The sequence below is a fragment of the Pseudophryne corroboree genome, chromosome 2, assembly GCF_028390025.1.
Source record: "Pseudophryne corroboree isolate aPseCor3 chromosome 2, aPseCor3.hap2, whole genome shotgun sequence".
NCBI lineage: Eukaryota > Metazoa > Chordata > Amphibia > Anura > Myobatrachidae > Pseudophryne > Pseudophryne corroboree.
Window position 1 is genome coordinate 548,737,120 of NC_086445.1, and position 13,011 is coordinate 548,750,130.

The 13,011-nt window shown below is 41.7% G+C and overlaps 1 long non-coding RNA gene across 1 annotated transcript in view; it reads right to left on the minus strand.

Annotated features, from left to right (window-relative positions):
* LOC135050964 (uncharacterized) overlaps window positions 1–3,040 on the minus strand; it is a 56,523-nt gene extending 53,483 nt beyond the window's left edge. Inside the window, exon 1 of the long non-coding RNA XR_010241950.1 lies at window positions 2,723–3,040. This is a non-coding gene — a long non-coding RNA (uncharacterized LOC135050964). The remainder of the gene's footprint in view (window positions 1–2,722) is intronic.
* Window positions 3,041–13,011: the final 9,971 nt, after the last annotated feature.

Consider the following 13,011-nt stretch of genomic DNA (forward strand, 5'->3'; position numbering starts at 1 on the left):
AGGGAGGGAAAAGACAACTAAGCTGGGACAGAGCAGTGTTACTCAGACTGAAATTGAGTTCAATGGAAGAGCTCAGAACAGGGGACACACCTTGTGTACAGTACGACTAGGTACTATTATCAGCATTTCTATTGGCTCCTCTAGCTCTTCTCTGTTGGCCCGCAGGCTGTGACGTGAGGAGAGAGAGATGAGAGGCAACAACAGCAGTGTACTCCATCAGTGTTGGAGCCTGCCCCATCGGCTCCTGCTCCGCCCACACCAGAACCCCTCATCCCTGCATGCTGATCACCGTGGCCTGATGGGCTGCTGCTGCACTGTCACCCCACTCCCTGATCCCCATTCCTGGACTGACTACAGACTACTAGTGTCATTTTTACTATTTTAATACATTTTGCTGGTGGTGAGAAGGGAGAGGTAGGCTGGCATTAGGCTTGGGATACCCCTAGGCATTCCAGATGCCCTAGGCATTTGCTAGAATGCCTATGCCTAAGGCTGGCTCTGATTTTAATCATACTTGCCAACTTCTTGATAGGGGTCTCTGGGGATGGGACATTCAGGAGAGCAGTCATTGTGGATCTGTGAAGTGATTGGACAGCGGAGGCGGATTTCAAAAGTCTTGCCTTCTCATTCCAGTGTCTGGGAGAGCCTCCAGGAGTCGCCTGGACATTCCGGGAGAGTAGCCAATTATTTATTAATATGTAAATTAAAGTTTGCATTCAGTTCTCATTTTGGCAGAATGTCTTGCAATAACATTTTCTTACAAGTGTTTGAAACTACCTGCTGTAAGTCTCCTTTAGAGGCATCATTTCAAGAGTATCCAAAAATGTATGGCTATAGCCTCAGTATGATAAACTACTTGTTCAGCACTGGTTCTCCTGTGATTCTAGCTGGGAGAGTTAAAATGAAGGGCAGGGTTGACTGAAATTTAGGAATGAGCATCGCTTCAGCCACCCCCATGATGAATAGATATAACTTGACCTTATATCTTTAAATTATGCAGTTTGTCATACACATCACTTTTTCCTCCTTCGCAAAACTTTTTATTTTTGTTTTTTTGGAATCAATACTATTCTCTCTCACCTCCTCACTGCTCTCACCCACACGAGTTTCAAATATTTCTCCACAATCTTTCTATTAATGTGGTTTATGCCGTAATCAGCAGCTGCCAGCTACCTCTTGGCTCTTGCCAACTTTCTGTGTTGACAAATGCTGAAAAATGTGCTTAACTTGTTCTTTGCCACTGATATGTCAAGAAACAATTCACGCTAGAAACATTAACTCATTTTCATCAGTTTAGTGCCATATGGCATCATGGGAAAACTGCAATGAGAAGCCTGAATCAGGAGTTGGGTGGGTTCATTGTTTCAACACAAAGCTTAATTAAACAGTCGGTATTACATGAGCAAGTGAGTATTAGAAGGAGATGAAAAGACACAGTGCTCCAAAGTGTGGGGAACATGTATAAGGCACAACAAATTAAATTTGATTGATTACTGCAAACATTTTAATTAGTTACTTACATATAGTACTTGTAAAGGCATCTGCTTAAAGAAAACATAGGGTCCTTTACTAAGCAATTTACAATTATTCTATCTGTCAATTTTAAGGATATTCACATGACTCTGGATTCATGATGGCTATAATAGCATCTAAAACAAAATTGATCTACAAATAATCTTTTGCCTTTAGTGCAATGTTGTAGTTCCAATAGTCTTGAGCATTAACGTTAAAACAATAATGGTGTTAACATTGCCACCCTCTAGACAATCCAAAAATCACCATCTGTCCTGGATCTCGAGGGCTGTTAATCCCGAACAGGAAGTGTAGCGAAATCTAAAGGTGGGGCGGTACCGACAGCACTTTTCTGAGTACAGCTACCCATGGACTGCTGTGTTGCAGTGAGAAGTCATGAGTCAGGATGTCCCAAGTACTCCCTTTCATCCCCAAGACCAGGCCTGCACCCTCATTCCTCTACTCTGCTGTCTCCCTATATTCTTCTGATACACCTCCAACCAAAATGTCTGCCCTTTCCTTCCTTCACCTCTTCTCTGCCTGAGACTTCCTCCCTCTATTATTTTTCTCCGCACACAGACAGACCGGAGAAAGACTGAGAAATCCTGCTTTAAGGTAAGTGTCTGTGATGTAGTATGGTGAGATAGTGCAGTGATATACTGAGGGGAGGTAGTGTGGGTGATGTAATGCACAGGGATGTGCGCCGTCCCCGGTGTTTTCGGATTTGGAAGGGAAACACTTCCTTACACCCCAGTTATTGCCGGGAGCCAATGCTAGATGGTTCCAAAGGGGAAAAATAGATAGATAGATAGATAGATAGATAGATAGATAGATAGATAGATAGATAGATAGATAGTAGTGGATGGTAGATGTGGATGGGGTGAGGATCACATCATAAAAAAAACATACATATGGGGGAAGGTATGTGTGTGTGGAGGGCAACAAAGCACATACTGGGGGGAATACAAAGCATATGGGGAGTCTGGAGAAGCACAAAACTGAACATATAGATAGAGACATACAGACATAATTGTACACAGATATAGAGGAACACACAGACAAACAGGGGCACACACAGACAAACAGGGGTACACACAGACATAGAGAGGAGCACATAGGCATAAAGGAGCATTAGAGTGACACATACAGACATAGAGGATGCACAAGGACAAAGAGGGGCACACACAGACTAAGAAGGGTTCACACAAACCGGGTCCTGGGTGTCTGGCTCCTTGCCCTCACAGCAGCCCGCAGCAGTGTCTCCAAGATGGGAGCCAAGCGACTGTCCCAGCAGCAGCAGCAGAATGGATGACGTGGGCCACCAGCTGGGTGATGTGCTGCTGGTTAAGGGGTGTGTCCTGTGTGGAGGCAGTGGACGAGGCACCCTGTGCGATTGCACGGCTCACCCGCACCTTGAAATGGCACTGCAGGGACATGAGCCAGGTGCTGCAGTGTGACATGTTTCTATGGAGTCTATTTACTAAGCCTTGGATGGAGATAAAGTCGCTGGAGATAAAGTACCAGCCAATCGTCTCCTAACTGTCATATTTCAAACACTGCCTGTGGCATGGCAGTTAGGAGCCAACTGGTACTTTATCTCCAGCGACTTTATCTCCATCCAAGGCTTAGTAAATAGACCCCTATGTTTCTATGATTCTTCACATTAAGTTACGCCACGCTCCCTTTTTGGACGCACACCTCTCTGGCACGGGGGAATACAGAAAGTGCACTGGGTATCACCAGACCTGGTGATGCCTCTGCCCATAGGTTTCTATGAGGGCTGCTTTTGCATTTGAAAACATGGGACCCGAAGCAAATATTGGAGCGGTCCCCTATAGATGCATCCAGGAGATATATAATATTTGTGCAAATATTTAATTGATAAATAGGCCCCTTACTGTACCCCTGCTACTGTCTATTATTTTTAACTTTCCTCTTCTCATTTATTCTGTATTTCTTCTATAGCCTGGGGATGCATGGTACAATTTGGGACCTACTGTACTGGTAGATTTTAAGACACCGGTGGAATAAGTTAAACTTAAACATATAGAAGTTTGCGTTACAAATATTTCAGTTTTTTTTATTTCTATTCTAATTCTTTGGCCCTTGCTCTGTTCTCATAGTGTTGATATTCATTTTATTTGCTATGTTACTGTTATTTTTTTATACTATTTGTGCTTGAATTGAAAATGAATCCAAATTATTAAAAAAAAATGTACTTCTACAAAATATATAAATTCTAACAATACTTTATATGCTAAGTGAGGAAGGGCTCTTTTACTGATACAGGGCGGGATGTACTAATGTACATCGCCGCCCTGCGCCATGATGCTGATCGCATATGTACTAACATATGCGATCAGCATTGCGGAGGACAGCTCTTCCGATAAGAGCTGTCCTCCGCGATGCGCAGCGGCAGCCTGACTTCCGGGATTCGGCCCCAGGAGTCAGTCTGCGCATGCGCGGGGTGACGGGGGCGGCCGCAGGGCATGCTGGGAGGGATCCGATCGGATCCCTCACACAGCGCCGCGGAGAGAAGCCCATAGGCTTCTATGGACTATCGCCAGCTAAAGCTGGCGTACCCCGCCACGGCGCTGTCCTGCCGGCCGGGGGTTAGTACATCAGGAAAATGCGGTAAACAGGGAGTTTACCGCATTTTCTGCTTAGTACATCCCGCCCAATGTATTGAACTTAGATGCAAATTAGCAATAAATCTTAGCATTCAGATGTCAGGGCTCATCTGCAAACAATAGAGAACATTTACACAGTGCAAAACAACCGCAGGGCAATAAAACACAGGTGTAAATTTCTGGATCTCTCCATCTCTCCCCACACAAATGCACCCACGAAAGAGAATAGGGGATGCAGTCAGCATCCCGGCGCGATGGATGCTGGCTGTCAGGTGACCCACCCCGGAATCATACCCGAGAATAGACATGCACATTTAATGTGCACTAGGCAGGTTCTCTAAATACAACAGGGCAGAGCCTAGGTGCTTTGTTGGGTCGAATTATTGCTTATCACGGTGGGACATTTTTGTTTAATTGCAGCAACCAACCAGTAACTTCTGTAGCTTTTATATGGCTAGTGCAAGTTAGACAATTAAAGTTTCTAACTGGTTGATTTGATTTAGACAATGGGGGTAATTCAGAGTTGATTGCAGCAGCAAATTTATTTTCAGTTGGGCAAAACCATTTGCACTGCAGGGAAGGGGGGGGGGGGCAGATATAACATGTGGGATGTGTTCAAACTGAAATCTAAATTGCAGTGTAAAAATAAAGCAGCCAGTATTTACCTTGCACAGAAACAGAATAACCCACCCAAATCTAACTCTCTCTGCAAATGTTATATCTGCCTCACCTGCAGTGCACATGGTTTTGCCCAACTGCTAACAAATTTGATGCTCCAGGAGGGACAGAACGCTCTGCTCCTGGACTTCCCTTTTCATTTATGATTGCTATCACCTGTGCTGAAACATCTTTCTTATCCATTAACCTGTTCAAAACAGGTGCCGGCAATCATACATTAAGAGAAAAGTCCAGAAGCAGAGCATTGTGTCCCTCCTGGAGAGGGTCATGTTGGGAGGTATGTAACTCTGAATTACCCCCAATGTTAGTACACAAACTTCACTGGCTGATAAAGCTCATTTATGAATGTATAAGTGCAAAATCATCCTCCTATTTGGCATAAATGTGCCTGATTTTACATCTACTGTAAGCACATGAATTTAAGGTGACAGTATATTCAGCACTCAAACATTTGCAGTGTCTGAGTACTAAATAGAAGCACAAATACATACTCATACTGTACCTCCATTGATGTTGAGCCATTCAGGATGGATAGTGTGGCCACATCATGGCAGGCTGCCCCTTATCCCTATCTAGTCCCCTCCTAACCCTTTCTATGCTGCACTTATCTTGCAGTAATGTATGGCACTTGTTCACCACTGATCTGCTATGCAGAACAGCAGTGAACGTTATATTGACCCAACTGGTGGTGATCAGGACAATGCACTCCTTACTGTGACATTGGGACAGAAACCATTAAATAGGGACTAGCGTATTCAAGTCGGAATTGTTGGGAGGTGTGCATACTGTACCTTCCAACCGATGTAGCTTAGTTGGGAAAGTAATAATAACCTTCCACAAATTATAGTAAGAAAAGGGAAGGGGCAGCCCAGCTTTTCAGATATGTTTATCCCACCCTCGTGGAAGGTAACATGCCCTAATTGTCACGCCCCATTCTCGTGTCTACTTAGTGGTGCTACGCATACACAAGCCTGATTAGGGACATTTAAAGTGCATCTTGTTTTGAATTGATGTGGAAAAAGAGATTTCATTCTATGTGATGGAATTATCTGAATGAGCTGACTACAGTGAAGAAGGTGTATTAGTGTTGGCATTCTCAGGTTTGCACATAGGTGTACACCACAGAAGGCTTAACATCTTATACTGATCAGAGGAGCCAGGAGCCCAAATGCATCATAATACCTTTAATATACTTTAATAAAAAAATTCAAGCACACAAAAGTAATACCTTACAGTAATACAGACTGAGACCCAGTGATTACAGATGACAGAGTATTACAGAAACATGCCACCACTCAGCACCATGTAGAAACCAACTTCTCATTAATTTCTTATTGACCAGATCTTTGTGACATTTTATATCAAAACTTTCTTTTCCAGTGTAAGTTTAATTTTAAGAATCCGGGGAAGAATTGTTTCAAAGTATATCCTTTTACAAAATAATGAAAATAATTAGCTCTACAGGGAAGCAAAAAGGTTGCCCCCTGCTGTTTTACTTTTGTATTACTGCTTGAAGTGCTAAGATAAATGTAATAGGTTAAAATGAAATTGTAGTTACTTAAAAAAGGAAGATATTGTACCTGTCCATTAGCTGAGTGTAATATAACAGATCGTTTCACTGAACTCATTGGTAGCAAATAGTTAACTACACTTAAAGCAATAAAACAAGCCGGATGGCTAGATGCAGGCCGTTAACCTCATCTTTTCTAAGGGAAAACCAGCGGCCAATCAGATGCTCGCCTTTAAAAGCACATTAGTTTAATTACAGATCTCCAAGTACATTGCTGTATGTCATTTTAAAAAACTCAGTATCACTCCATTAAAGCCATTGATTTTCCTTTATGAGTCATAACTCCTTCTTTAGAGAAGCTCAGGATTTCTCTATATCATTACACCCTCCCCATCTCTTTCTCTCTCTATATCTCCTGTTTGCCTCCTGAAATTTCGATTATATTTATTTAAGCTCTAAACAAATTGGAAACAATGGAAATCTGGCCTTTGATCCCTGCAATCTCCGATCAAAAGTGCAATCACAATAATTCCTTTCTCCAGCGATCAGAATCACCAGGACTTTAGTGTATATCTAACAAGGACTGAACTGTAATGAAAATGATCTTAAAAGCTTCAAATTTACATTTAAGATGGGCCATTCAGTTCAGCAGTAATTTGTATCTTGACATAATGGACCTCGTTCATAAACTTCTCAGCCATCAATTTCTTTCTCTATCTGTACATTTTTCTTTCACCTCCCTTGAATGCAGAGCTATTCTCCTTATGGAGCACAAAGCATTTCTGGAAGATCAGTCCGTATCCAGCACACAACCCTTTCACCTGAAACATATTGATATTGTACTTAGCTAATAATATTGTTTAGAGATATTTGTTTTTACATAATAAACCTTTTTTCACTTGTTCTTTGTGAATCTAAGGGGAATAAGCAGAGATGCAGGACTTTATTGTAACGTCTAAGAGTTACACATTCTTTTTCACCTGCAAATTGATGTAAGGTTTTGTAAAGTTAAAGCCACGGTATGTAAATTTAGACTTATGAAGTCATAAAAGCAAATGTGGGTTCAGTATGATGTGCATTGACCTACAGTAACTAGTAAATTACTGAAGTATTGTAGTAATTTAACATGAATGCAGAAAACATAGCATAAGGGCAGTACTCAGACCATGTTTCATACATCTAAATCCCATATAGTATTATCTACTTTCACAGTTTAGCTGCTACTTGGCCAGCAGTTAAAGTTGACTCACAGTGCATCATCGTTCCTGATAGGTACATTTGGGTAGGTGCCTGGAGATGCTACACCTGCCTCCCACTATGCTTTCAAAAAACCAAAGTGAAGGTTTCTTTTGAGCTTAAACATTGAAATACATGCTCCCACTGATCAAGCTCTGGACAGATGAAAGTGGCCTCCAATTTGCTCTTTTCAGTGACCTGGCATTGCTGGGCTCTTTTGAGTGACTTGGGCCTGGTAATAGCCAAACCTCACCTTTGGGCCTGGGAAAAGCCAAACCTCCTGTAGTTCTATCACTAGGGGTTTGAATTATCTGTCAAAGCCCTATATGCATATATGAATTTTTCATTGAGTGTTACACAGTTTCCTTAAAAAAATTTGCTACGGAGCACACAAATATCTAGATTCTCCACCATTTCTATATTGCATATTTAGAATAATCTTAGAATAATGACTGACATAATGTTTTATACGAGTTTACTTTCTAGTTTGTACGATTGCATCAATTCCAAAACTAAAGGGCCCCATACACTATAGCGATATGTTGGACCCTCATGTCGCATAAGATTTCCCTTAAACCGCCCGGCAGCCTCCCGGGTTGCAGGATCACATAGGATACATCGTATATGGTTCTTTTGCATATGATGTATCTTATGCGATCCCAGCCATGCCTGTGGGTACCGACATATCACAAGTGCAGCACTAACGACCTAGGGGCTCCAATCCGATGCTCATGGAATCACGCACATCCGATTTGCCACTTTCCATCCGATTTATCGACCCAAAAGGTCGAAATGGGATTAAATCGGGCGTTATCGTTGTAGAGTATGGGGCCCTTAAGACAGCATTGTACAGTGGGGGATGGGAGGTGATTCGATGCTGCTGTGATGTCCAGCTATGCACATTACCACTTGTTATGGTAAGGAATGTTTCTTTTCCTGCACACCTTTATGGTGTGAGATGGAAAATGAGTACAGGTACATTTCTGTAGAGTGCCTACACATACATTATGGAAGCCCATCATGGAGAATTAAATCCCTCCAATGACTTTTAGTTGAATATACAGCTAATATGGAATACACAACAAATGCCAGCAGCATACGCCTCCTTCTAAAGTACCGAAGGCTCTCACAACCAAATGCTGTCACAAACTGCAGCTATATTCTTCCTCTTGCTAACGATTTATTAGGAAACAAATAAAATGTTTTATCCCAATGGTCCCATCCCCCCACACTTATCATCTTCCATCCACTGTTGTAGCTTATCTCCTGATGGCATTGAAGGATAGAGGATCAGGCACACACTGTAAGGGAGAAATGGGAGGAATAAATGAAAACAATCAATGGCTGCAAGCTATAAGGTGTCTAGGCTGTGGTAGGGGCTAGATACCAGGATGTATACGAGCCCCCTCCTTGGACATTCCCAGACAATCATGGGCTCCAGGCAACTGGAACACCTCCCCTCCCTTCCCAAAGTGCACACCTTAATACCTATAAAGCTGTCTGAATGCTAACATCAGTTATATTCTAAGTCACCTCAATGCATTCTTGTGGTTGTAGTTGCCTTTAACAGTTTGATTTCTTTTCTGTATAATCCAACAGGACTTTTTTATTTACCAGTAATTTACAGCACATGGGGAACACACAAAGTATATATGACTGGATCAGGATCGACAAGGGAAGCTGGGATGACACAGAAGGCCAAAGTTACAAATTGTATATGGTTGATAGATCTACACTGTCTAGATGGACAGTCAATAGGTTGACACCTTATGGTTGACATGCATTAGGTCGACACGGCAAAAGGTTGACAGGTAAAAGGCAGACAGTGCTTAAGGTTAACAGGTAAGGTTGACTGGTTCAAAAGGTAGACATGGCAATGGTTGACACACATATGGTCGACACAAGTTTTTGGAGGTTTTCCACATATGTTTCAACTTTTGCTTGATTTACCAACCACGTGGGCTACAATTGGGAATAGTAACCTTGCCTGAAGCGTGGTGAGCGTCCACGTTTGCTACATTTGTGGTTACATATCACGAAACATAGAAAATTACACAAAAAACCTGTGACAACCTTTTCTGTGTCGATTTCCATGTTGGTCTTTTGACCATGTCGACCTACTCTCTAACTTTTTTTTCCATGTTGACCTTTTGACCTAATAAATGTCGACTATATGGGGTCGACCTACTGACTGTCTATATAATTACTGCAGATCCTCTTTACCACACTGTTACTAATACTGTACATGTGCTAGGAAATATAACAGGGATATACTGTATATAAGAAAAGCCAAAAGCAAAAATAATAGTTAAAGTAACAGATTAAGAAATAAAAGATAAAGGAGCTATGAACTAGATAAAAGTGCCCACAGAACCTATCATTTTAAGCAAAATAATAATCTGCATTATGCATACACAAGTACACACCAATTTTGGAGTATTGTAGACTATAGGTCCTACTGGCAAGGTGCATGGTAGAAAGACTAGTATGCCACATTAAAGTCTGACCTACTGTTATTTTAGACAGGGATATTTTTTGGCCGGAAAGTCTTTTCTAAAATAACCTCATCAGGAACAGCGTTTCAGTACATCTGCGGCCTGTTCACATTTAAAATGTGGCACTGGCCGTTAGCCAATCAGAGCTAGCGGACTGGCAGCAGTGGCTCCTGATTGGCTGCCATCCCGCAAGCTGTAATTGGTTCACAAACCAGCATCATATTTCAAATGGCCACTGGAGACGGGAGTCAGGACACAGTGAGGGGCAGGAGAGACATGCAATGCGCTCTCCTCCCCTCAGACTCAGACGGCACTGGTGGTGGCAGCAGCATTCCTTCAGCAGCCATTAGGTGAGCACTATTGTGGGCAGTATGTGTAACTGGCACTACTGGGGGCATTGTGTAACTGGCACTACTCTGGGGGCATTGTGTATCTGTCACTATACTGGGGCATTGTATAGCTGGCACTATTGGGGCTTTGTGTATATGGCACTACTGGGGGCATTTTGTACCTGGCACTACTGGGGGGAATTGTGTACCTGGCACTATTGGGGGGCATTGTGTATCTGGCACTACTGGGGGCATTGTGTAACTGGCACTATACTGGGGGGCATTGTGTATCTAGCACTACTGGAGGCATTGTGTATCTAGCACTACTGGGGGCATTGTGTAATTGGCACTATACCAGGGGCTTTGTGTATCTGGCACTATACTGGGGGCATTGTATATATGGCACTATACTGGGGGCATTGTGTATCTGGCACTACTGAGGGCATTGTGTATCTGGCACTACTGAGGCATTGTGTATCTGGCACTATACTAGGGGCATTGTGTATCTGGCACTATACTGGAGGCATTGTGTATAGAAGGCAGTACTGGGGGTATTATGTGTATATATGGCACTACTGGGGGCATTATGTGTATTTATAGCATTATTGAGGACATTATGTATTTAAAAAAAATGATGCACCAATTGATGCCCCACCTCTGCCTCGGCCACAGTTCCTGAACCTATTTTCCTACAAAAATAGCACTGATTTTAGGACATGCTTTTTTAAATTAAATTGACCCATTCCCTTCTACTGAAATGCTGTTCATTCCAGCATCATTTGTGTCATACATTATTGATGAGAATGAGAAAACATTGGGACTTTCTTTTTACATTCTTCAACACATTATATTATATATGTTGCATTTAAGGTTTTCGTCACATCATAATTTCATGAAAATGCACATAAAAATGGTCTTTGCATGTAAAATATGTCTTGAAGGTGCAAAATGCATCCCATTGACAGTATAGTCTGAGATTCAATCTCTCAGAGAACTGTGAAAATGAGCTCTTTTTGCAGCCTTCCACTATATAGGTGATGTGGAAACTGAAAGAATTAAAGAGTTAAACATCTATATTCTTCCAATGCTATGTCAGGAAAACAATGGCATGCTTTATTCGAAAGGGACTTTCTGATTAAGCTGTAAGAAGGGAATGTGTTTTGTAAACGCTATGAATAAAGAGGTTATTTTGTTAATGTCAGCAAAAGCAAAACTTGCTGAAGCCGCTAACCTGCTTACAAATAAACACACTGTACACATATTGACACTGCCTGGGGCTACGCCCGGGGGTACAGTTCTGTATGTGATACTCTGACTTACAGAACTGTATTGCTTTTTATTTTTGAAAATAAAGATTTCTGCTACATAAATCCTCTCATTGGACATCAGTTCACAACACAGGGAACGCCCCAGCAGATGCGCCACTCCACCCCCTTTAAATATATTTTCCTGCAAAGTGGGAATTGCATTTTTTTTGCTGCATTATGGTAACCCTAACACCCCCCCCCCCCCCGCAGTCTATCCCTTACCACCCCCACCCCTGCAGCATAACGCTGACCCTCCCCCTGCTGTCTAACCCTAATCCCCCCCTGTACTTTTATGTCAGCATTCTGACCATCGGAATTCCACAGTCAGTATTCTGACTGTCAGGAACCTGGATGCTGGGATTCTGATCGCATTCTGGTCAAAATATTGGCCATAACTTCATTTCTTCACTGCACAAGAAAAGACCCAATTCCTACTGGGTGCCAACTTATGCTTTTACCGTAGTATGGAAATCCATAGTGATTTCTAATATCTTTATATTTTACAGTACGGGGTACATTACCCCATGTTCATTACATGAAATAAACCAATAAACAAGCACTTAACAAACCTCAGCACAAACACAGTATTATTCTTCTCCAAGGATGGGAAAGTAAGAGTACCTGTATAGTATGCTATGCTTAGAAGGATCTCCCTGCGGGGTATTATTGCTAGGACAAGCATGTGAGTATGATCCGTTTACATGTCATTACCAAGAATGTAATGTATAGCAAATTGACTCTGTATGCAAACAGTAAAATACCAAATTTATTTTTATAGTATTTAGGATATATTCTATATACTATATGTGTGTATATATATATATATATATATATATATATATATATATAAACACACACGCATACAAGTTCAATGCTTTGTTTAAATGAGTTGCAATACAATTTTCCCTGTTCCTGCATTTAATCTTTTCCAAGATATGGGAAGTTTTGGCTGAAGACTTCAAGACTTCCTGGCTAGAGGACCAAATCAAAATACATATCTGATCAAATGATTTGGAACAAGTCTTTTGCCACAGACATATCCACCACGTTGTATAAATAAACTTTAAGTGATATAGGCCGATGAAATAATATGTCAACTCATTTTCTTCTCTCTCACATTCTCAAAGGATGCTGCCTGGAATAAACACTGTGTTAACACTTGGCTGGTCATAGAGAGATTGCCTATGATAAGTATATCGTGTGTCACAGCGGTGTTCTGTACAGTCAAGAACATGTCTTCTGACTAGAGAAATTTAGGCTTGTCATTATCCAAAGCCAGGCTACGTCTTTCAGGCAGACAAGATTTTCTTTCAT